Here is a 27023-nt window from a genome sequence, read left to right on the forward strand (position 1 = left end):
GAGCATCTCCAGCAAAGGAGAGTGTCCACCCGCTCTCAAGGACTTGGGTTCCAGAGCCAATGCTATGTGTCGAGGTGAGTCAGACTATATCTAGCCAGTACCGCTCAACCTCTGCCACAAGCTCCTGCTCCTTCCCCGCCAGCGAGGTGAAGTTCCATGTCCCAAAAACCAGTTTCCTTGTCCGGGGATTAGACCTCCAAGGCTCCCGCCTCGGTCTGCCACCTGATCCACACTGCACCGGACCCTTCATGTTCCTCCTGCGGGTGGTGGGTCCATAGCTGGATGAGCCCATGTATTCGATGCAGATTGGGCCCGGCCGGGCCCCATGGGCAACAGTCCGACCACCAGGCGCTCACTCACATGCCCCAACCCCAGGCCTGGCTCCAGGGTGGGACCCCGGTAACCCTCCGGGCCGAGTACTCCAACTCTTTGAATTTACATCCATGAAAGATTCATGCCCCGCCCCTCATGTGCCTCTCTGCCTGTGAGTTACCAGACTAGTTCTCTGTGCAGAATTAAAAAGAGGAGAAGTTTGGAAGGCCAGAAAGACCCAATAGGACGCTTTCTTCATGTCAAAATAAATTTGAATAAGGACAAAGATGAAAATGACGGACTGCAGTTGTTCACGAAGTAAGCTTGTTTGAGTATCTTTATTTGATAATTGACTTTATCTGTAAAACTATTTATTCGTAGAAAGGAAATAAGTGTTTTAAATTGTAGTAATTTTCCATTTGAAAACATATAATGGATTAAGAAGGGAAATCTGTTCAAACATAGCCCCACATAGAACTTTTTCTCCAGCCGTGTCTGTTGTTGAAACAAATCTGCTAATAAATCAACATTTTCAAGTCATTTTCAAAGGTTGGGATTATCAAAAAAATACATATTTTATTCTTTACATACCTGGGAAGATTAACTGGCTGGATGCCAGAAATAAGGTAATCTATTATAGCTGCTATAATCCCTCCTTCCTATTATTAGGGCAGGGCAATATGGCCAGAAATATTTATCACAATATATATATGAAAATTCGCGATAACGATATAACTGACGATATGACTGATGCGAGACAAAGTACTTTACAAATTAACAACTTTATTAGTGCAAAGAACCCACCAATATATTTTCACTTAAGCAGCAGTTTTTACATGCATCAAAACTACATTAAAATGTTTGTGCAAATGGGCTGAATATCCTCCTGAGCATAACCATTGGTAATATCTCATAACTTAAAGTGTTGCTTTGCAACATAAAACTCAAACTCTTGAGTAAAAAAAAATAATAATAAAAAAACAACATGGATAAAGTGCCCTTTTCAAGTTTTAAGATTTTTTGTCAGAAACACCAACATGTTCACAGGTGTGGGCTTAAGGGTTAGGGTTAGTTTCCACCTGTACTGAACAACCTTTCAGATGCAGAGCTAGTTGCTGGAATGCAGAGGTTCTTCCTAGCTAATCTGCTGATGTTGGGAAAGTTTACCGTGTGAACCTCCCACCACAAAAGAGGATCACACTCACCGTCTTCTGGTGGACTGTTCACATAACTGCTCAGTTCAGATAGCAACCTTTCTGCAGTTACATCTGTCTTGCCACTAACAGGACCCTTCAAAAAGCTCCCGAGACTTTTTTTAGGCTTTTTAGCGGCTCCCTGACTTGTTTGGTCTCCAGCAGATGTGGGAAGTGTTTCTGAAACACCTGTGGCTGTGCTACCCTGGTGTGACACAAGATGCTCTAGTTCACTCATGACCTGAACTTTGATGGCTTCGCTCTCACTCTCGCTGAAATATTCTGTGCGAAAACGTGGATCAAGTAGAGAAGCCATGTTAATAAGCCTCTCTGTGACGCTGTCTTTGTAGCTTCTGTTCATGTAGTCGAGTATTGCCGTTTTGATGTCTTTGGTCAGCGGTGTGTCACTCTCTTTTACTTTTAACAGGTCATTGTTAAACATCTGAAGAACAGGCTTAACACATGAAATGGTCACATACTCTTCAGCAGAAAAAGCATCTGTAAACTCTAGAAGTGGACTCAATGCAGCGCTGACGGAGTCAAGCACCTGAATGTCTTGCCATGTCAACATGAGGTGCCTTGTGGTTTTATCAGCAGCTAAAACCTGTGTTATAGCCTTTTCTTGTTCCAGCAGTCGCTGGATCATTCTCTGCTTTGAGCCCCAATGAGTGCAACATTCAGTTATGAGTTTGTGTTCTGGTGGGCCCAGTTCTTTTTGGCAGCCTGCAGAGCACGCTGGCGCTTCCAGCTGTGACCAAAGGCACCAACAATCTTCTTTCCCACTCCAACTGCTCGATCAATCCTTTGGTCCTTCACACTTCTTTCTAAAAAAGACAAATTTGAAGGAAAACGGTTAATTGCTCAACACCAATATTAATGCAGTGTGGAATGTGTGACATTTAAGTTTTATGTATAACGCACGCACACACACACACACACACACACACAACTTAAAAGGTCTTACAGCATAAATGCGCACATCCAGCCTTCCTGTTCATTTTTAAAGACATCTAAAGATTAATAATATAAACATTGCTATCATTTAAACTAATGCAAGAAATGCTTAATCTGACATTCTAAGCAAGTTACCTATGGCAGTGCGCAGGCGATGTCCGAAGCATGAAAGTCTGGTCCGGTTGTTGAGTGCGACAGCCTTCACAACGTTGGCCCCGCTGTCTGTCGCCACACACACCTGTTTTTCCTCCTGAAGATTCCACGAGCTGAGGAACTCTTTTAGGCCTTTGGCTATATTTTCCCCGGTATGGTCCTCGGGGAAAAAACTTGTTTCAAGGCACTTGTTTTGTAGCTTCCAGTCTTTGTCCACGTAATGTATTGTGAGGCTCATATAGGGGTCTGATGTTCGGCTTGACCACAGGTCCGTGGTGGACGCAAAAACTCCACAGACGATAATGCGTTTGACACCTCAGTACGAACCTCTTCATATAAAGCAGGCAAAGCGACTTTAGAGAAGTATTTCTTGGTGGGCAGCTTGTAGCGTGAATCAAACGTTTTAAGCATCTTTGTGAAACCTTCCTTTTCCAAACTCTGGATGGGCATCATATCCCTGGCTAAACCATGCATTACTGCATTAGTTAGTTCTCTCCAGCGTTTGCTACTTTCGTCATACGGGGTGCAGCTATTTATAGCCGTGCCGATTGTTTGTTGAGCCAGCTTCTTTGGTCTTACCGCCACACTTGTTGAAGGGGACGCATCTTCGCGTGCTTTAACAGCTTTGTTGTACTCCAAAAAGTACTTCTGCTTCAAATGATGAAATAAGTTTGTGGTGTTTCCTCCCTTCGCCACGATGGCCCGCTTGCATGTTCTACAAAAAATTGTGCTTTGTTGGGTATCGGACGGGCGGAAACCGAACCAGTTCCACACCACTGAAGTAGCACCTTTTTTTTAAAAACAAATTCTGTTTCATTCAACGAGCCGCTTTCGCCCTTCTCCTCCGTCGTCGCCATGCTTTTTCCGCCATGTGCGTATGAGCGTATGAGAACAAAGGCACTGCGCAAGCGCACTTTACCCATTCTGTCCTATCGCAATATTTCATTTCCTTATCATTGCCCACCATTGTACCGGTATTACTGTGAAAGGTATGATAAGGCTCAGCCCTACCTATTATTCATTTTCAAATAATAAAGGTAGATATAATCAAATTGTTCACATGTGACTTGTATTGCTCTGAGTTTTTCATTTCCTAGCACACAATAAAAATGATGATTCTAAGTGCTGAAGATGTTGTCAGCATCTTCTTTAGCAGAAGGTTTGCTGCCTGATCTGGAGCTCCTTTTCTTTGGTTAAGCGAATGCATTTTTCTCAGCCATATATTACAAATTCTAGTAAGAGAATAAAAAAATCCTAAATTTATCAAAATTACACCTTTCTCCTTTGCATCTTTTTCTTGTTCTTAGTTTTGAACCCGGCCGACCCACACGTGTGTCCTTCTGATAGCATGTTCAGATCAGAACTCCTCAGCCGAGATCAGAGTGGGATTGAAGAGAGATTGATGGGAATATCACTTGCTTGGTTCAGACAATTAACATCATCTTTTTTAATTGTTATTGCAGTATGCAGATATGCATAGATGACAGAGCGTTCTTCTAATTCAGCGCTCCCCTCTGGATGGCGCCTAAGGAAACCATCTGTGTGTCTCCTGTTGGACAGACCATCATTGCATGTCAAAGTCTTGCTGAACAACCTGATCAAAAACTTGACTGCCTGCTCTCCCAGACACTTCCTCGCCTCCAGAGATATGGCATCAGGACTAACTGCGTTTTCCCTCTTCAAAGCTTTCCTCACTTCATCCTGATGGGCTCGACACACGGGAGGCGACAAACGACCGCGATCAGCGAAATTTGTCGCTGACGCTTTTATTCCCTGACACACGGAAGGCGATCCGCGGCAGCGGCCAGCGGCAAAGCCGTCGACGCGTTCTGTCCCATGGCGAAATCCAAACTTCCGTTGTTCTGATTGGCTGTGTCAGGTTGGAGGGAATTAAGGTTATTTAAGCGGTTCAGAGTTAATAAAGCGGTAGATATGATGTTTCACAAGGTGCTGCTAGAGTTATGTGAAATCTTACTTCTGATTTTACTATAAAACATAATAATAATCAACTTCTCCTCCATGTTTGCTCGGAGGTGTACGGAGCATCCTGTCCGCTCATTGGTCAGTGAATGAAACCTCCGTTGATTGGTCCTCGTCCGAGCGACAGCGATGAAAAGTTGAAAATGTTTCAACTTTCTGGGATCACGTCGCTGGTTCGCCTGTGCACGAGACGTGCACGAGCGCAACATTTCACACGCACATTTTTCACATTTCGCTTAGTAGGAGGGAGACCCGCGATTATCGGTTTGTCGCACATGTCTCAATGAAAATGAATGGAGGAGAGGCGATGTGGCCTCCCGTGTGTCGAGCCCATTACTCTCAGCTAGTGCAGCATGTGAAGACATTGCCCAATGTGCTTTGGAAATGTCCCACGTGAGACACTCCGGTAAACGGCCTATCTAGCACCTTCTTAGGGTTCTACAACCCCCCAAGGCACTTCACAACACAATTAGTCATCAACCCTTTCACAGGCTGGTGATGATGAGCTACAGCGTAGCCACAGCTGCCCTGGGGTGCACTGACAGGACCACCACCAGCAGGCACGGTGGGTTAGGTGTCTTGCCCAAGGACACAACAGCAGCATTCTGTGGTGGAAGTCAGGATCAAACCTACAGCCTTCCGATTACTGGACAACCTACTTTACATTATGTGCTACTGCTGTCCACTCAAACAATGTTTATATTATATCAGGGAATAGGAGACACAGCTGGATGGTTACCATGGTAACCTTGATAAGCTGCTGGCAAGATTATACTGAATTATATTATATCAAATTTACTGAATTATATTTTATTATGGGCTGCGCAGTGGCACTGTGTTGCCTTGTAGCTAGAAGGTCCTGGGTTCGATTCCCAGCCTGGGATCTTGCTGCATGGAGTTTGCATGTTCTCCCTGTGCATGCGTGGGTTCTCGCCGGCTACTCCGGCTTCCTCCCAAAGTCCAAAACATGACTGTTAGGTTGATTGGTCTGTCTAAATTGTCCTTAGGTGTGAGTGTGTGTGTGCATGATTGTTTGTCCTGTGTGTCTCTGTGGTGCCCATCAACATAAATATATGGACAATGGGTTTCCATTGCTCCAATAACAAGTTTTTCTGCTAAAATGGGAGGTGGCCACCACCGCCATTTTGACCGTGTCGCAGGTTCCGTCAAGCCCAGACAATTCCATAAAAGGGAAGAGAGGAGGAGCTGAGGGTGGGGCTGTAAGGCTGGGATCGACTGACGACACCCGGTCGAACTAGCTACAAGCTAACCCAAAGCTAATGCTGAGGTGGGAGCTAAGCTAACGGAGGTAGCAACCTAGCTACAACCGGAGTTAACTGTGCACAACACCAGAGCTTCTGAGTCAGAGATACGCCGGGCTGACCGCTGGGTAAAACCGGGTGGAACACAGAGGTCTCCGAGAGCTCCACAAGCCGGCAGCCACACAGCAGACAAGCGCCACTACGATCTGAGATGTGCAGAGCTGCCGCTGGGGAGAACCGGGTGGAAAGGTTTCCATCCCAGAGCTCCACAAGCCGTCAGCCCGCGCAGCAGACAGAAGCCGCAATCAGACAGAGATGCGCCAAGCTGCTGGGAGAAGTGGCGTATTTTTGCGGTTCTGGCTTGCCATAAGAACCAGCCGTCAGCCCGCGCAGCCAACAGAAGCCGAGATCAGACAGAGATGGACCAGGCTGCGGGGAGGGGAGAAACTGGTGGAAAACATCGATCTCCCGAGAGCTCCACAAGCCGATAGTGGGAACCCAGCTCCACCAACATGTTATATTTCAACCCATTTTCTAAAGTGCAGCATTATGTTAAATGCACTGGGTTTTACCCTATTACATTTACATTTCATGGTTAAACAGTACATGTTAAAATCTAAGCTCAGCTCGGCAGTGACCTAAAATACATAAATATAATTTTACTTACCGAAATAAATGAAGTGGAGACTCCTTGGACGCTCTATCAGTGCAATTAATGCCACAGCAAGTCATTTTGTCCAACAATTGCACAAATAATATCCAAACAAGAATACACACACACAGAGAGACTCAAAATCCCGGAGCAGTTTCCAGGCCAGACCGAGGCTCTACTGAGGTCTTTCCACGGAGCTAGCTCTGTGGTCACGTGGGTCTGATGCTCATTAATTATACAGAATTTTAGGCTTTTAATACACTTAAACAGAAGAGTGAGAAAACATTCACCCCCCTCAGAGTTGTCATGAGTGTAAACTAGATCATTTAAACCTAAAACATGTTCTGGTACCAGGCTGTAAACATGTTTATTTCTGCTGTGAAATTGGTATTTTTAACATGGGAGTCAATGAGGATTTGCTCGCTTCTGACACCAGCCCCTAGTGGATGAGGGTGGAACTGCAATTCATTTCATTTCCGGGTTTGACTCAATTTCAGAGTTGCATTGTGGGGGCTTGGTGTTGCCCTGCGATGGACCCCCCCCCCCCCCCCCCCCCCCCCCCCCAAAAAAAAACATCCAGATAAAAGTTATATTGTTACCTTTATCTGGATGTTTACCCAGATAAAGGTGACGTTTTATTTTATTATAATAAATAACAATAAAATATAACATCACCTTTATCCGGGTAAATGTCCAGATAAAGGTGAGTCTGGGCTGAGGCACAGACCAGACCAACAGGCCTGGCTGTGAGGATGGATCGAACCGGATCTAGGTTACCCAGCAGCAGCCTCCCTCTCTCCGCACCGTGGATCGTACCATCCATCACAAGCAGGGAACGAACGGGACCCGGAGATGAATACTTCATCCCTGACCCACATAGCAGCGATATATGAGGCTCGGTGACGGCCATCTCCCCGGTGCAGCGGGAGCCTTCAGCGCCTGCTGTGCTCCTCTCTGCCTGGATCCCGTATTTCTCCCTCTCTCCGTTTCTCCTTCCGACAGAGAAGAGGAGGCGACCTGTGTTCGGAGACGGACGGAAACGGTAACGTAAGAGCAACGCAAACCTTCATCCCCGCTGCTGCCGGTTGTCTCCGACCGGATCTATGAATGTTTCATGTTTATTTATCGGGTTGTTGACTTGTTTCAGCTCAACTTTAATTATCTGGATGATTAAACAAATGGGACGAACTGATTGCTGCCCAAGCTAATGTTGTGAAACGAAACTCCCACCTTAAATAAAGCAGTAATACAATAATGGTCACATTTAACTCCTAGCAACAAAATGGGATTGGAAGTGTTGCATTATTTAAAGTGAAACGTTTTGGCTCACTGTTGAAACCCAGGGCGGAAATCCCATCTCAGTTCTGGGGGGGGACAATAAACAGTAAAACTTCAGAGAGTAATTTTTCAATTCAATTCAAGTTTATTTATAAAGCGCCAAATCACGACAAGAGTCGTCTCAAGGCACTTCACTTAATAAAAATTCCAATTCACAGTTCATTAAGCCAATCAGAAATAATGTTTCCTATATAAGGAACCCAGCAAACTGCATCAAGTCACTGACTAGTGTCAGTGACTATACAGCAATCCTCATACTAAGCAAGCATGCAGCGACAGTGGAGAGGAAAACTCCCTTTTAACAGGAAGAAACCTCCAGAGAATCCTGGCTCAGTATAAGCAGCCATCCTCCACGACTCACTGGGGATCGAGAAGACAGCAGACACACACACACACACACACACACACACACACACACACACACACACACACACACACACACACACACACACACACACACACACACAGTGGGTGCGTCACTGAGCGGGGAAAATCTATTAGAAACGTGGACGGGTTGGTGGTGGCCCACGGGCTGGGTTCTATGCTTCCTGCGTACCGTCACCCAGCCGGCCTGAGGTCCCGGCTGCTCGGGTTCCGCTGGAGGACCGCTACGGGGTTGTTCTGAGCTAGTTAGCCCCGCGCTAGCTAAGTAACTACGGCTTTTTACGGGTTTTTCAACAGCGCGGAACCGGGACTCCAATTCCGACACCCTCGCCTCCAAAGCTACAAAAATGCTACATTTATTACACGTACCATTATCACTAAAGGAGGCAGAGGAGTAACTAAACATCTGACACAGAGAGCAAGGAGACGGAGAAGCAGAGACAGAAGTAGCCATAGCCGTGCTGAGGCTAAGCTAACTGGACGAGCAAACTGTTCAACACCAAATAAACTGCGTGCAAACTCAAATGGTTCCCTAAAAGCTAGGTGGAACAACAGAAAATGTGTGTTTTAGCGTGCTTATGTGCTACAATAACTCAGAGATATCCTGTTACAGAGAAATTAAATCAGCTTTAGCGAGCCCCAAACATCAAACAGCTACACGGAGTGCAACACTGAAAACAGGAAACGCCTTACCGCCAGGTGCAGCCAATCAGCAAAGATTTTTGGGGGGACATGAAAAAAATGTTCTCTACATACAACACTGTGTGTCCTTATAAGAGACTGACCTGAGACTCTGTGCCTGTGTCTGACAGGCTCTGGCTGCCTGGGCTCAGGTGACTGGACTTTGCCTCATGAAACCATTTAGAAACAATTTCATTTCCTTCTTATAGATGTCTTTATCAAAATGCACGTTTCTACTTACTTGACGTTCTGGAGCATTAAAACACGACCTGACGTCTGCCGTTTTTCGTTTCTCTGCCATTTCAACTGACCTGGTCTGCTGACAGTTGGACAGCAACACACACACAGACGGGATGTTGTCATTAGAACGGAGCTGGAGGATATTGATCAACAGTAATATCTTGCCAATTTTGTACATCTCCATAAGCATCCTTTCTTTTTGTTTTCATTTCAATAACAAGACTGTGGCCTAAAACGGAATAAGCCATTCAGAGTAAAGATTTAGAAGTAGATGGTTAATAGTTGAAGCAACATGTCCTGAAATGACACGGCTATAGCTGACCAGCAGCTACACGTGTGGACCGATGCAAAGCATTAAGTACTAAAACATATCTAACTGTTTCACAACAAAGAGAGAGAACATAAATGTCAAATTAAAATTTTATTAAATCACATATCATGAAAGCTACTAAAATCCAGACAGTTTTATGTTGATTTTAATATATTTGAAATTTTCCTTCTAAATATGTCAGAAAAAATAACAAACTTCAAATCAGCTTTCACAAGTTAAGTATCAGAATGACTGAAATCTCTTTAATAAATCATAGAAATGTTTGTAGGCTATTAGAGAATAACTCTGTAATATTTAATAACTTTATCCAAGTCCTACTGAACGAACAGATACACCAAATCTAAACATATATTCTTGAAATATTTGTTTCATTTTAATAATAAAAATTAAAAACTTTTACTTTACAAATACACTAAACATAGACATACTCTATAGTTTATCTTTCAGTTGAACCGATCTCTCACTTTTCTCAGGTTTCAGCGTGTTTTTGGGTCTGTGTGGCCAACGGGATCTTTGGCTCTGTGTTTTACACTGAGAGCTTTGAGCAACGTGCCTCCACCACACATCTGCTGCTACCAGTTCATCCCTAAGCTGCACGGTGCACCTGCACTTTGACATGTTGTAAACAGCTGCAGAGCCTGGGGAAGACGGGATGAGAGCGGTTAAACGCTGTGGTTTTCCATACATCGGACCAGTTAGTCTTGATTCTACCATGTTCATCTGCTAAATAGGATGAAACGCGGACATTTTCATCAATCTATAAATGCTCCGCAGATTCCAGGGGCAGACCGTGAAAGCGTACGTGTCCGGAAAAAGGAACTTTTGGTCACCTTAGTGAATGGAATAATAATAGTGGAATAATCCTGGAATGACCAGAGAACATGAAGTGACCACTGTTGTTTTACTGTGGTGGTGGTGGTCTGTCATAAAGGGATCTCCGACCGGTGATCAGAATCTAAAGATAATCGGTGTCTATGTTTGACATTTATGACCACATCTGACACACATATTTAAGTTTGTAGAACAAGCGTGTGATAAATGACTTCCTGCTGGAAACCGCTGGCTTTGTGTGTGTGTGTGTGTGTGTGTGTGTGTGTGTGTGTGTGTGTGTGCAGCTACAGCTTTTGGATGAATTTTTAATGTGTTCTTTTTAATAATTCCCTAGGTTCGTGTTCCAATAGCAGTCCACTGATGCAGTTATTGACACTTCTTACTTCCTCTGTTGCCTGTCCTGGATCTGTTTGCTATTTCTGCCTGACAGCATGTTTGTGAAAAGCATAATTCTAAGAGAGGGATTGGTCCTTACAGCGATCTTAAACTAACAAAACTTCAATAATTTGTTGTTGAATGTTAATAGTGTTAATATTATACTACACTACTACATAGTCATGTAATTAAAGCTTCTTTCCAGAGTATTTCTCTTCTCTAATGGCACCATCTAGTGGCTGACAAGCATATCACACAAAAACTCTCTTCCTCTGTTTTTTTTAAGATGGCGACTTCATGTTTCTGTTTATAAATGTGCTTCTGTAGCAACAAACAGCTAAAACACGTAGTTTAACAAGTATTAGCCTCATGTCATGTTGTGTTCTCATATATTTATATTTTAGAGACTTTCTTGTCGGTGAAAAGTTCATCAACTCTGCATCAGCCGAGGTATTCTTTACATTCGAAGCGTCTAAGCAGAAGTGTGACGCTATTGGTTAGTTCTGGTCGGCGCTCAGTTTCCTATTGCACGGAGCTCTGCGGGGCAGGGGGCGTGGTTAGCAATAAAACAAAAACGTATTGCTTACATTTTATCACAGTACATGATGAGATAATCACTTTTACGGGTTTCTGACAAATCATATATCATTTCTGAAAGAGGACAACTCCGGAAAGCAGCTTTAAGGTAACAGCAAAAAAAGAAAAGTTTGCTGACCCGATATATCAGATTAAATCGAATCGAATCGTGATAATCAATTCTAATTCTTGAGAATCAAAATCAAATCGATTCTTGAAATTTGAATTGATACTCAGCTCTAATAATACCGTAAATCCTCTAATATTAGCCTGTATTTAATTAACTGCCGGGTATCATATTTTGGTCGGAGTCGGCGGAAGTGAATTAGGGATGCACCGATGGATCGGCATTTGATCGTAATCAGCCGATAGCGCCCCTATCGGTTTTGATCGGAATTTTCAAAATAGATCAAAGCAGACCGATCAGCCGTAGGGTTGTCACGGTAACCAGTGTAGCGGTAAACCCCGGTAAAAAAAAAGTTGACAATAATAACCGTCTTGTTTTTAAAAAAAAACTATATTATCTCGGTGGATTACCGTGGCTGCGGTGTAGGCGCGGTGACGCTTACCAGCCAACGTATCATCGGCTGAAGTTGCCGGCGGCACATGCACACTTTGTTGTTTACAACCAAAACCTTCTTGAAGCTAAAGCTAATGATCAAAAGGAGGAGATGGCAGCGCTCAGGAGGACATTTATTATCCCTCAAAGAAGACAAAGTGGGAAGTACGGGCATCTTTTGGATATTTGAAGAATGCCGAGGGACAGTTGATAGAAGACGGCTATCCTGTTTGCAGCACGTGCAGAAAAAGTGTCTGTGAAAGGCAGCAACGCTTCAAATCTCATGACACATCTGCGTGACCATCACCCACAACTCTACAGTCAACGCAAGGCAAGCTAACGTTAGCGTTTTAGCTAAAATGCGTGATCCGAGGATTTGGGTTGAGGGAGAATGCAACGAGTCGCTATATAAAGCAGCCGCAGCGCCGCTACCTGCATATAAACCGTGTCGCGGACACCGCCATGTTGAAATGACGCTATGCATTACGGGGCTCCCAGGGGCCGATAAGAGTTGGTCTCTCTCTGAGAATAATTATGAATTTAACAAAGATTACTGCCTGATGACATTTTCCCACATCTGCAAAGCTCACTGGAAGGACACAAACCGAGGACAATATTTTCCTGATATAGGGTTTATTACTCAAGTAAGGGTAAAAAAGTATCTGATTAGAAGTCTACTTGAGTACTGAGTATCATCTGATCTAATATTTTTAAAATGATAACATCAAACAGATATAAAATAAGAAGTTATGGGCAAATATTGGTATTTTAAAGACTTAAAGGAAAAAATGTAAACAAATAAACAACATAATTACAAAATAACACATTTTAGGCCAAATTTAGACACAAACTGAGGACGATATTTCCTGATATACAGGGTTTATTTAATTGTGTGAAAATGTAGCACGTAAAAAAAAATACCGCGATAATACCAAAAACCGTGGTAATTTTGGTCACAATAACCGTGAGGTTAAATTTTCACACCGTGACAGCCCTAATACAGACCATTTTAGATTAGGTTACATTTCCTTTATTCCCAGATTATGTAGTTTGTACCACTCATTATAATGTTGTAGAAAATTTCTGGCCAATCCACGTGATCGGTATCGGTGATCGGTATCGGTGATCAGCATTCTTTGATATCGGTATCAGTGATCGGCAGCAAAAAACCTGATCGGTGCATCCCTAAGGTGAATAATGGCCGGTTTTTTATTGTGGCCGGGTGGAATGTGGTAGCAAGCAAGTACGGGGGCAGTTGTGTCATCGTCATCACTTTTGATTTGCCAGTGATAGACCGCGAGGGTAACTTTAACCGTGCGGAGACGAAGAGGAGGCGAAAATTTGATATCAAGTTCAAAGAGAACGTGCTGATTATGCTGCAGAACACTCTGGGGAGCAGTAGCAGGGGTTGTATGAACTAGTCACTAGTCGACTTCACCGCTCTATAGTGACTTGTTATGCCTGTCATCGACTAGTCGCTGTCACCTGATAATGACCGACAAGATGCAGTCCACGGAAAAGACAGCAGCCTGCTGTCAGCAGGTGACAAGCTCCTGCGCGTCGGGAGGCAACGCGCTGTGCCAGAGCATCAGTACCGACACCCGCCGTAAAACGGACATTTAACCAAATTGTGACCTTTACCCTCTTGCAATTTAACCTTCCCCTCACCCCCATCCTAACCTTAACCAGCTTGCGCATGCAAAGCTCTGATTGTTGACGTGCTCCAGACATCTGCGTCCTGAGCATGGCCACAGTAACATTATCACATCAGGTGTCGCCACCTCAAAAACTAATTTAACACGCGATCGTTCAAGTCGGCTCATTTCCTTTTATGTTTTCTGTCTTTTATTCTTTTATTTGTACCTGATGCGTTTCGCTGCTGTGGATCGGGGTGCATCACCTGTTTTGTCCTCGGTGACGCACCGATCACTGATACGGCCGCCAAGCAGCGAGCACTCCGCTGTTTTTGCGGTCGGTAGATCTTTTAGAACTGCAGTTCAAAGGTAACTCATGAGGTGAATATATATGAACCCAGGTAGCAGTTTCTCTTTAGGATTGAGAGGAGATGCAGGAAGATAATAAACAGACAGGACAGAAAAATAGTCAAATAAAAACAAGTTAGTTTTTGTACCTGCTGGTTGCAACAAACAGACACCATTGAAGGTAATCAGAAGTGAGGAACAGAAAATAAAATAATTATTTTAATGTTTAGATCAGCAGGAACTCCGAGAGGCTGCAGGCGCATCAGTGAGTTTGCGGCCGCTGCGCAGGGGGAGGGCGGGAGGGCTGAAGTAGAAACTACCGTTGTTAAAAGAAATGTGTTTAACTTTGAAAATGTGGGCGCAATTTTAATTGTCAAAAACTCCAGCGAACCATTAGTTCATTTTGCTCAAATAGAAATTGAGGCCTGCCTCTGATACTGGCCCTCCTTCCAATAAAGGCCTGGAGCTTGATGAGCTTGAGTCAAATACAGGCCCGGGCCTGTATTAGAGGATTTACGGTAGATCCTTTTGAGGATCCATCAGGAGACGTCGTGGTTATTGTGACCAAAATTATTACGGTTTTTGGTATTATCGTGGTAATTTTTTTTTAGGTGTTACATTTTCAGACAACTAAGTAAACCCTCTATATCAGGAAGATATTGTCCTCAGGTTGAGTAAAAATTTTGTCTAAAATATTTTATTTTGTAAATATGTTGTTAATCTTTTTACATGTTCCCCTTTAGTCTTTAAAATACCCAAATGTAAGATCTGATTAGTTTCGATTTCTGTTGAGACATTCAAATGGTAGAGGCAGAATTTGACGTAAACAGACTAGGGTTGTCACGGTGTGAAAATTTAACCTTACGGTTATTGTGACCAAAATTACCACGGTTTTCGGTATTATCGCAGTATTTTTTTAAACGTGCTACATTTTCACACAATTAAATAAACCCTGTATATCAGGAAATATTGTCCTCAGTTTGTGTCTAAATTTGGCCTAAAATGTGTTATTTTGTAATGATGTTTATTTGTTTACATTTTTCCCCTTTAGTCTTTAAAATACCAATATTTGCCCATAACTTCTTAATTTTTGTCTGTTTGATGTCATCATTTTAAAAATATTAGACCTGATCATACTCAAGTAGCCTTCTAATCAGATACTTTTTTACCCTTACTTGAGTAATAAACTCTATATCAGGAAAATATTGTCCTCGGTTTGTGTCCTTCCAGTGAGCTTTGCAGATGTGGGAAAATGTCATCAGGCAGTAATCGTTGTTAAATTCATAATTATTCTCGGAGAGAGACCAACTCTTATCTGCCGCTGGGAGCCCCGTAATGCATAGCGTCATTTCAACACGGGGGGGGCCGCGACACGGTTTATATGCAGGTAGCGGCGCTGCGGCTGCTTTATTTTATTTTTTAAACATATGTTTATTTGTTTTTTTTCTTCCCCTTTTTTTCCCTTACCCCCCTTCCATCAACAGTATCCAACACAAAAATATAATGTACATATGGCAGGTATTAAAATACTAATAATAATGATAATAATCATAATAAAAATGTTAATTCTAACAGATTCAAGGTAAGTGAATAATAATTTAAGATAACAAATAATGCAAGCAAATAAGATAAAAAAATAATAAAGTAAAAAAAAACAACTAATAAAAAAAAAAAATTTTTAGGTTACACAGTATACAACACGTCAGACATTATTCATCATTGTCTAGTTATATTATTCACCCCTCACCCCCCTCCAAATCCCCACTCTTCAGTAGATCCAGAAATATCTTCCAAATGTTATAAAATTCAGAGGCCTTCTCTTTAACAATATAAGTCAGTTTCTCCAGAGCTAAACTCGATATTACGTTGTTTAACCAGTGGTTAAAGGAGGGGCAACCAACATTCTTCCAACATAATGCAATACAGCGTTTGGCCTGTAACAAACAAAGATCGATCATTTTTCTTTCCACACGTGACAGAGTACAGTCATCTGGGTACAAGCCTAAAATACATAACTTAGGGCAAAGTGGTACAGGGGAAGTTGTGATCTGAGAAATATATTGTAACACTGAAATCCAAAATTTTTGAATCTCTTCACATTTCCACAGGCAATGGTATAATGTACCCTGATGTCTATTACACTTATAGCATAGATCAATTATATTAGGATCAAATTTATTCAATTGTACAGGGGATATGTATGTTCGCATTATCCAATTAAATTGTATCATTCTCAAATGAGTGTTAATTGTTTGAGTGTGTGCTTTTAAACGTATTTTACTCCATTCACTAGATGAAATGTCTTCTTGTAAGTCACTAATCCATTCCCGTCTTCTACTATCAGAGTTGTCCTTATGGTTTTCGACTAACATGCTATAAAACTGGGACACCAATCTTTTATCAAAATAGTTTTTTGTAACATTAATTTCTAGGATTGACAGTGGAGGTTGATGTACTGAGTTATTTAAGTGTGCCAGAATAAAACTTCTAAGTTGTAAGTACTTAAAAAAGTGTTTCTGCCAAATATTAAACTTTGCCCTTAATTCCCTGAATGACATTAAAGAATGTTCCTCGTATAGGTCTTGCAAATTTGCAACGCCCTTGTTAAACCATTCTTTAAAGCCCAAGTCATTTTTAGCAGGAGCAAAAAGTTCATTACCCCAAATTGGGGAGAAACAGGACAGCCTTGGAGAGTCATTCAGCATTTTTTGTACCTTATGCCAAATAACAACAGTATTTTTTCAAATGGATTAGTAGTAGTTTTCCTTAAAGTTTTAAAGGGTGCTGAGTATAGATAGCTATGTAATGACAAACCCTTTGAGGACATTTTTTCAATTTCTAGCCAGGGAAGGGAAATATCGTTTGAAAACCAGAACATAGTCGTCCTCAACTGAGCAGCCCAAAAATACCATTCTAAATTTGGAAATTGTAATCCTCCCCTGTCATATGGTAAATACAAGAGGGAGAGTCTGAGTCTTGGCTTCCTGTTGTTCCAAATGAAATTAGAGAGGATCTTTCTGATCTTGGAGAAAAAAGAAGGAGGAGGAGCCAGCGGAATTGACTGAAAGATATATAGAAATGTAGGTAATATAGTCATTTTTACTATGTTTATTCTTCCCAGGAAAGAAAGAGGCAGTGATGTTAATCTAGTAATCTCATCCGACACCTCAATTACCATGGGTTCATAGTTGGCTGAGCTAAGATCACTTATTTTTGGAGTTATTCTGATGCCCAAATATTTAAATCCCTCTGTGGCATTTACAAATGGATGGGACATAACTGGTTTCATCCTCTCTTTTACATTTAAAAACATAATGGATGATTTTTCTCTATTTACTTTGAACCCAGAGAAACTGCCAAATTGATCGAATAGCTTCATGAGGGATGGTATTGATTCTGCGAGATGTGATAGAAACACAATAGTATCATCAGCGTACATTGCTGTTTTGTGTAGCGTCTCTCCAATTTTAATACCCTGGATTGATGGATGTGATCTTATTGCTATTGCTAAAGGTTCCATGGCTAGTACAAAAAGCAGAGGTGAAATTGGAGACCCTTGTCTGGTGCCTCGAAATAGCTCAAAAGAATGAGAGATTAAATTATTAGTAGATACCATTGCAACCAAATTAGCAAGTAAAATTTCAACCCATCTACGAAAGTGATCACCAAATCCGAAACGCTTAAGCGCCTCAATTAGATAGGGCCATTCAACTCGATCGAATGCCTTCTCTGCATCGAGTGATAGTATTGCAGTGTCAGGTGTCTCTTCACACTTATGGATTATATTGAGAACTCTTCTCACATTATGGAACTCCTGACGGTTTTGAACAAAACCATTTTGATCTCCATGTATAATGGCTGGAAGAGCCCTCTCCAGCCTCATAGCCAGAGCCTTAGCTATGATTTTGGAGTCAGAATTTAACAACGATATGGGTCTATACGAACCGCTTTCAGTTGGCGCTTTGTTTGGTTTTAAAATGAGAATGATCAGGGCACTACGTAATGTAGCAGGTAGGCAACCTGTTGTAAAGGATTCCAGATAAACATCTAGTAATGGGGGAATTAATTTTGCTTTAAATAGCTTGTACATGTCTATCGGAAGTCCGTCAGGACCCAAAGCTTTACCTCCCCTCATGTTCGTAATAGCATCCGAAAATATCATTGAAATTTATTTCTCTCTCTAATTCATTCTTCATACCCTCAGAAATGCAAGGAAAGACCAAACTATCCAAGAAAGTATTTTGGTTCACCAGGTCTAATGGACTGTCAGAATTATATAGGTTTTTATAATATAAGGCAAAGGTGCTATTAATTTCTATGGGATCCGTAGATAATTCCCCTTGATCATTCCTGATTAAATTAATGGCTCTGTCAGATTCATGTTTCTTTATCTGCCAAGCTAGCAGTTTACCCGGCTTTTCTCCCTGATCATAAAACGTCTGCTTTAATCTTATTAGACCATCTTCGGCTTTAAGCAAGGACATCTCCTCGTATTTAGCTTCAAGAGTTAATAATTCCTGTTTTCTTTGTGTTGAAACATCTATGATAACTTCTCTCTCCAATTCTCTAATTTTATTGTTTAATTCGTTCATTGTCTGTTTAAATTTGTTAAATTTAGAGCTGGTGAAACTTATCATTTGTCCTCTAATATATGCTTTAAAAGCTTCCCATCTAATGGCTGCAGTTGTTTGAGTTGTATTAATTGAGAAGTAGAGCTCAATATGCTCTCCTACAAATTTTATAAAGTCAGAATCATGTAACCATTTAGGGTGTAAGCGCCACTTGTTCGAGCGGCTATTCACTTGTTCTACCTTGTAAAATAGTGAGGTTAGGGCATGATCTGACAAAACAATGCTGTCATATACACACTCAGTGATATTGGGTAGCAAAGATGAGGAAATTAAAAAATAATCTATTCGGGAGTAGGATTTAAATACTGCCGAATAGCATGAGAATTCTCTTTTATTAGGGTTTTGGGTTCTCCGTGGATCACAAAGGTTCAGATCTTTCAGATATTGTTGTATTTTTTTCCTTGTTTGCGAGTGTGAAGTGTCTATCCCTGATGAGCGGTCCAGTTTCGGGTCCAAAGTACAATTTAAGTCTCCTGCCAATATTATCTTACCCGGAAGGGTAGCTATCAATAGAAATAAATTCTCAAAAAATGCAGGGTTGTCATCATTAGGGCCATAAACATTAACTAAATTAATAGTTTCTTTCAAGAGAGTTCCTTGGATCACCAAAAATCTGCCCGCTTTATCATAAATAGTGTTATTAACTTGGAAAGGCACTGAGTTATGAATTAACACCATAACCCCTCTTGAATGAGAAGGGAAACGGGATGCTAACACTTTGCCTGGCCATCTCCTATGTACTTTCACCAGATCCTCTGTAAGTAAATGGGTCTCTTGGATAAACGCTATTGATGACTCAAGTTGTTTAAGCCTGGTAATAACCTGTTTTAGTTTAACCAATTTTACCATTCCTCTCACATTCCAGGAAGTAAATTTAAATTTCTTATATGAAGTCATCTATTCTTAATAATACATCAGATTGTGCAATATATACCATCTTTTGGTTGTTGTTAACCCTTTCAGTATCTCTAGCATTTGTGCTAGTAATGAACAAAAAAACAAATTGTGAAAAATACAAAAACACAAACAAACAACATAAAATCTGCCATACATTACATGAACCCCCCTAGCAGTCAACCTGATCGAGACCGCCCCTCGCCCCTCCCCACCCTCCCCCTGACCTTGGGGTGCCGTTAAGTGCACACGCTGATCCAATGTAAACAAGGAAGCAGCAAACTCTAGTCGAGCTGACATTATAGTCAAACACAACCAAACCACCTGAACAATTGCGACTCTTGGCAAAAATATGTATTCTACTTGAGCAAATATGCATATAATAATCATTCCAAACTTTCTTGCAGCATAGCTCTCACCCCAGAGAGCCGACTATATGACGAAGAACCAACACTCCAAACTCAAATGAAAGCACAAACAAAGAGTGGACGTGGCCATTTATCTATAAGGGGTAAATAAATGACCCATTACCTCTGAGGAGAGTGAAGGAAAAGAAAAAATAAATAAATAACTAAGGCACCCCTATAAATACTTTCCCCAAAAAGTTTAACAGCAAGGATGAGCAATATTGGCCAGTAAATCCAACAATTTCAAACTAAAGTTGTTATGGGCATATAGTTAAGGGATTGCCAGTTCTCATAGATAATTCATTATATCGCTGTGTTCTGCAAACCTTTGATGAATTTTTCCGCATCTGCTGGGGTCTCAAAGACATGCGTATGTTCATCAGTTGACACACGAAGCTTCGCCGGGTAGATTAATCCGTATCGAATGTTCATCGACCTCAGCTGCTGTTTTACCCGGTCAAAACCCCTCCTTCGACGATGAAGATCTGTAGAAAGATCCGGGAAGAACAAGACCTCTTGGCCCCCACAGATAACTTTCCCTTTGGTACTAGCCGCTCGCATCACCCGAACTCTATCTTGGAAGTTTAAAAACTTCACGATGAGGACTCTCGGTGTGGGTGGTCGGTTGGGTTGCTTCCGGCCCGGCAGCCGGTGAGCTCGTTCAATGAGAGGTTGTCTCGGGAACGTCGCTGGTCCCAGCGCTTCGGGCAGCCACTTCTCCAGAAAAGCCACCGCGTCGTTTCCTTCTATTTTCTCCGGCACATTAACTAGTCTTAGGTTGGATCGGCGAGAACGATTTTCAAGGTCCTCGAGTTTGTCCGTGAGGAGAGCCACTTGTTTAACTAGCGCCTCTGTCTTGCCTTTCTCTGAGTTAACGTCATCCTCCACATTGCTGATGCGCTTCTCTGCTCCATCCATGCGCAACGAGAAGTCCTGCACGTCCCTTTTAACGTCTTGAATCGTTGTCAGGACCACACCAATTTTTGTGGAAAAGTCACTTCTGATCCCGTCGAGTATTTGAATAACATCCAAATTCTGGGCCATTCCAGTACTCACGTCGAGACGCCCAGGGCTAGCATCACCCGTAGAGACAGCCTGATTGTTGGCACCTGAGACGTCTTCTTCCTCACTCGGAGAAGAGTGTACTTTAGACTTATTTTGTGCTTTCTTGGCCGGCATAATGTTGACAATAACTCGCTACAAGCAGTAGATATCACTGTTCAAGCAGTTAAAGGACGGTTTTCAGGAACTTAGTGAAACATCGCCAGGAGCACACAAAAGTACGTGTGTCTAGTTCAGCTCCATAACCACGCCCCCAGAAAAAGCTGCGGCTGCTTTATATAGCGACTCGTTGCATTCTCCCTCAACCCAAATCCTCGGATCACGCATTTTAGCTAAAACGCTAACGTTAGCTTGCCTTGCGTTGACTGTAGAGTTGTGGGTGATGGTCACGCAGATGTGTCATGAGATTTGAAGCGTTGCTGCCTTTCACAGACACTTTTTCTGCACGTGACGATTTCTATCAACTGTCCCTCGGCACCGACTTTGTCTTCTTTGAGGGATAATAAATGTCCTGAGTGCTGCCGTCTCCTCCTTTGACCATTATTTCAGCTTTAGCTTCAAGAAAGTTTTGGTTGTAAACAACAAAGCGCGCATGTGCCACCGCAACTTCTGCAGATGATACGGTGGCTGGTAAGGGTCACCGCGCCTACACCGCAGCCACGGTAATCCACCGAGATAATATAGTTTTTTAAAAACAAGACGGTTATTATTATTGTCAACTTTTTTACCGGGGTTTACCGCTACACCCGTTACCGTGACATTCCTAAAACAGAATGAGAACATGGATCCATCATGCCTTGTTACCACTGTGCAGGCTGCTGCTGGTGGTGGTGGTGGTATAATGGTGTGGGGGGTGTTTTCTTGGCACACTTTAGGCCCATTAGTGCAAACTGGGCATGGTTGAAATGCCACGGGCTACCTGAGCATTGTTTCTGACCATGTCCACCCCTTCATGACCACCATGTACCCATCCTCTGATGGCTACTTCCAGCAGGATAATGCCCCACTCCGATTTTGGACCTCCTTAGATGGGTGTGCTCCCACCCATGGGAACCCACACTGACAGAAATGTTAAGACACACCAGCAGCAGGAGGTTACTCTGTGTGTGTGTGTGTGTGTGTGTGTGTGTGTGTGTGTGTGTGTGTGTGTGTGTGTGTGTGTGTGTTCTGTCTTCTCCATCCCCAGTGAGTCATGGTGGATGGCTGCTTATACTGAGCCATGATCCTTTGGAGGTTTATTCCTTTTTTTTTTCTCCACTGTCGCTGCATGCTTGCTTAGTATGAGGATTGCTGTAAAGACTCTGACACTAGTCAGTGACTCGATGCAACCTGCCGGGTTCCTTATATAGGAAACTTTTACTGAGTGGCTTAATGAACTGACCTGTATTGAAATATTTACTGTATGAACGTCCTTGAGACGACTCTTCTTGTGATTTGACGCTTTATTAAAAAACTGAATTGAAAAAAATAAAACTTGAAATAATGACAACTCTGCTGGGCTGATGTTTTAGTTTTTACCCTTCTGTTCAAATGGAATTTAATTCTTAAGAATTTAAATAATTAATGAGCATTCACGTGACTTTGGAGCTAGTTCCAGAGAAAGGCCTCGGTCTCACGCTAATAGATGTTCGGCCATTTTGTAATGTTATGCAACTCCCTGCATGAGAGCCAGGAAATGAACACTCTGTCTAGAGGAGCGAAGGAATTGTTTTGGACGCGTATTTTCAACTTCTATCTCTTCTACTAATGTAAATATGAATTATTTTCAGTAAAAAACTTTATGTTTGTATTTAGTAATTGTAGAATACATTTAGTCATACTTGGCATCTCTTCGCCATTTTTTGTACTTGTTTTGTCACCCGTAGTTCGTCTTTTCCCCTCTGCGTTTTCCGTGGAGGCTTTTTATCATTTTACACTCAACAAAAATATAAACGCAACACCTTTGTTTCTGCTCCAATTTTTCATGAGATGGACTTAAAGCTCTAAAACTCATTCCAGATACACAATATTACCATTTCTCTCAAACATTGTTCACATTTCAGTCTAAATGTGATAGTGAGCACTTCTGCTTTGCTGAGATAATCCATCCCACCTCACAGGTGTGCCATATCAAGATGCTGATCCGTCATCATGAGTAGTCCACAGGTGTACCTTATACTGCCCACAATAAAAGGCCACCCTGGAATATGCAGTTTTGTCTCACAGTAAAAATGCCACAGATGCCACAAGCATTGAGGGAGCGCGCAATTGGCATGCTGACAGCAGGAAGGTCAACCAGATCTGTTGCTCGTGCATTGAATGTTCATTTCTCCACTATAAGCCATCTCCAAAGGCGTTTCAGAGAATATGGCAGTACATCCAACCGGCCTCACACCTGCAGACGACGTGTAACCACACCAGCCCAGGACCTCCACATCCAGCAGGTTCACCTCCAAGATCGTCTGAGACCAGCCACTCAGACAGCTGCTGAAACAATTGGTTTGCATAACCAAACAATTTCTGCACAAACTGTCAGAAACCGTCTCAGGGAAGCTCAACTGCATGCTCGTCGTCCTCATCGGGGTCTTGACCTGACTCCAGCTCGTCGCCGTAACAGACTTGGGTGGGCAAATGCTCACATTCGATGGCGTCTGGCACGCTAGAGAGGTGTTCTCTTCACGGATGAATCTCGGTTTACATTGTTCAGGGCAGATGGCAGACAGCGTGTGTGGCGTTGTGTGGGTGAGCGCTTTGCTGATGTCAGTGATGTGGATCGAGTGGCCCATGGTGGTGGTGGGGTTATGGTATGGGCAGGCATCTGTTATGGACGAAGAACACAGGTGCATTTTATTGATGGCATTTTGAATGCACAGAGATACCGTGATGAGATCCTAAGGCCCATTGTTGTGCCGTACATCCATGAACATCACCTCATGTTTCAGCAACATAATGCACGGCCTCATGTTGTAAGGATCTGTACACAATTCTTGGAAGCTGAAAATGTCCCAGTTCTTGCATGGCCAGCATACTCACCGGGCATGTCACCCGTTGAGCATGTTTGGGATGTGCTTGACCGGCGTATACGACAGCGTGTACCAGTTCCCACTAATATCCAACAACTTCACACAGCCATTGAAGAGGAGTGGACCAACATTCCACAGGCCACAATTGACAATCTGATAAAGTCTATGCAAAGAAGATGTGTTGCACTGCATGAGGCAAATGGTGGTCACACCAGATACTGACAGGTTCTGAGTCCCCAGACCCGCAATAAAGCAAAAAAACTGCACATTCCAGGGTGGCCTTTTATTGTGGGCAGTATAAGGTACACCTGTGCACTACTCATGATGTCAGATCAGCATCTTGATGTGGCACACCTGTGAGGTGGGATTGATTATCTCAGCAAAGCACAGGTGCCCACTATCACATATTTAGACTGATTTGAGAACAATGTTTGAGAGAAATGGTGATATTGTGTATCTGGAATGAATTTTAGATCTTTAAGTCCATCTCGTGAAAAATCGGAGCAGAAACAAAGGTGTTGCATTTATATTTTTGTTGAGTGTAAATGTTAGATTTGTTTTTGTAAATAACGGAGCAACCAGGAAATCTTCTAGAAAGAAGAAACTTCACTCCAGATTTGTTGATGAGGAGCAAGATGTGCCCACATTGTTCTTCCATCCCAAATGCAGTAAGTATCTCTGCACTAAACACGTTCCAGTTTCTGTTGTCTAGTATTTCTGCTAATACTATTACTATACTATTATATACTATTTCTGCTACTCCCAGGAAAACCAAAGGTCCATCTGTGGTTGAGGATCCAGGTGTGGATGAAGATGATTTTCCATCACAGCTGCTGTGAGTTTATCTACAGTTCAAATCTATTTCTAGCTTTAGTTCTGTATTTTTTTACAGTTTTCATTCACTAGTGTTTACTGCTTGAGTATGTTTTATAAAATCTGATATATTTATAATTTTAGAGGTATCATCCACCACCACCAGCAATAGACAATGTCAGAGACAGGATGCTGCAGGAGATGCTCCACACCTTCTGGACTCCTGGACAACAAAGCCAGACCCAGGTACCGTCGACCCACGACAACCAGATTTATCCCCAGAAGAACCTCTGGCTGTCAGCTGCCTCACCACCAGCTCCACAAACACATCAGCTACAAGCAGCAGAAGGAGGACGTGAAACATCAGCAACTTCAGGAGCAGCAGTGTGCACAGCTGCTTGGTGAGGATGAAAGCCCTCCAGTGACCTCCTCTCCAGGTTACAACCATGTCCCCTGGACCAGTGGAGAAGGACTGGACAAAGCAGCGAGGGCAGGTCAGGGGTGAAACAGGTCCACTCCCTGGATGTGCTAAGAGTGCAAGAAAGAGTTTGTGTGCAGCAGGACAAGAACCGCTCTGCAGAAGAGCACAGCAGCTAAAAGCTCCTGAACATTGACGGACAATATCACCTGAAACTCAGACACTGAGAGTTGTTCATATAAAAAATCAATACCAGGTTGTAACACATGTTAGGTTTGACTTCTGCTACTTCAGATTTTTTGTTCATGAACATTTTCTGTTTATACTTTTCTGAAGAAATATCAAATCTGTTTTTTTTTTATTCTGTTATTACATACTGTTTTGTGTTTGAAAGCTAAGTTTGTCCTCATAATAAGGTAGAAGTCTGGTGCAGATAGGGCCTTTTTGGCCGTTTTTTTTAAAAGATAAAGACAAACATGGGCAGGCGGACTTGAACAATTGCAACAGCTTGGTCAGACATGTTAGTGGGCTGCATAAGAAGCGTGAGCGGGTGCCCAGCTTCTCCTGTCTCCTGCTTGAGAATAGCAGGCTTGTTCCTGTTTCCCGGGGCAGCCAGGTCGGCCCCGAAGCAAGGCTGTAGTCATGCTGGATCTCTGAGGGAGACCACAGAAACACGGCAGCTCTTTTTGTTGACGCTGCTTCACTTTTGAGTCCCTCAACAGCGTTTTTCTCTCTGAAAACTCCATTAGCTTCAGGTTAGCATGTAGCTAGTGTCCCGCTTATCTCTGACCGTGGAGCAAGAGCTGACAAAAGGCCACGGCGCCCAGCTATGATCGCAGCAGTCTGAGGCTCCACTTGTGATTTAACAGTCCCAGTCCATATTCAGGGTGTCCGCGGGGTTTTAAAAAGTATTAAAAAGTGATAAATAAAAAGAGTCAAATTTAAGGCCATTAAAAGTGTTAAATTTGGTCTCAGAGGTATTATTTTTTCAGACTATCAGATGTCGTATTCTGAACATCAACATAGAAATATATTCCGAATGAAATGTTTTGAACGATTATAAAAACAAAACAAGCCGATTATTTGCTCCTCCCACTTGCGCTGACCTGAGTTGCAAATGAAGCGCTCCTCTGCAGTGTTGCCAACTTGGCGACTTTGATGCTATTTCTAACAGCTTCTCAGACCCCCTTCTTGACTTTTTAAATCTAAAAGTACCTAGCGAACACCTCAGAAACATCTCTGGTAACCCTTAGCTACTTTCTGGATAACTGTCGTCGACATTTCCTGCAGGTTAGCTAAACACTCCGCCTGCGCTCCGGACCGTTCTTCAGGACATTAGGAAAGGGAATGATGTAGTGATGTGTCAGTCGCTAAAGACAGCTCTCAGAGCCGGCTCCCTGTTGGATTAACCAGAGTGAGTGACACACACCCGCACCTGCGGACTCCTGAGCCGATAAAAACGGCTAAATGTGTGCGTGCGGCGCGCTAAACACACGTGCAGCTTGCCCCTGATTGCTGTGAGACCGGGTTGGGGGGTGGGGGGTGCAGCTGTGGTTGGGACAATTATTACATTAACTGATGGACTTGTAAATAAATAGTTTATAAATAAGGTAGAAATAAGTTCCTCACGCTGATAACTAATAACTAATCTCTCTGAGGACACGGTGCTAGTGCACTCTCCTACAGCACCTTGACACGACTCAATAAATGCTATGCAACATTTAGTGAACATCAATTTATTTGCATGTATTTGTTATAAATGCCACTGTATAATTCTTGCTGTCAGTATTTGCCAGATATTGGTATTTGGGTCTGTACTGGTTAGACTTACATGAGTTAAACCAAGGTCTATAGCCCTTGGGTCATAAACTATGAGCTATAAGTATATTGGTCTTTTTATACTGGGAATCAGGAGTTATTTTAGTGATCATCTTGTTGTTTATTTTTGCCCTGATTGTGCCCTGAGCAGTTTTATGACTGAATAAAAATAAAA

General features: G+C 42.5%; 1 protein-coding gene across 4 annotated transcripts in view; it reads left to right on the top strand.

Annotated features, from left to right (window-relative positions):
• Positions 1–7187: 7187 nt before the first annotated feature.
• Positions 7188–27023, top strand: part of klhdc8a (kelch domain containing 8A) — a 103398-nt gene continuing 83562 nt past the window's right edge. For 2 of the 4 annotated variants that reach the window (XR_011520191.1, XM_070549813.1), the window contains exon 1: positions 7417–7548. The gene's annotated coding sequence lies outside the window, so the exon portion shown is untranslated. Of the gene's footprint in view, positions 7554–27023 lie in introns of all 4 variants that reach the window. The other 2 variants (XR_011520193.1, XR_011520192.1) reach the window with 2 other exon arrangements.

This window comes from Nothobranchius furzeri, chromosome 3 (assembly GCF_043380555.1).
Source record: "Nothobranchius furzeri strain GRZ-AD chromosome 3, NfurGRZ-RIMD1, whole genome shotgun sequence".
Classification (NCBI taxonomy): domain Eukaryota; kingdom Metazoa; phylum Chordata; class Actinopteri; order Cyprinodontiformes; family Nothobranchiidae; genus Nothobranchius; species Nothobranchius furzeri.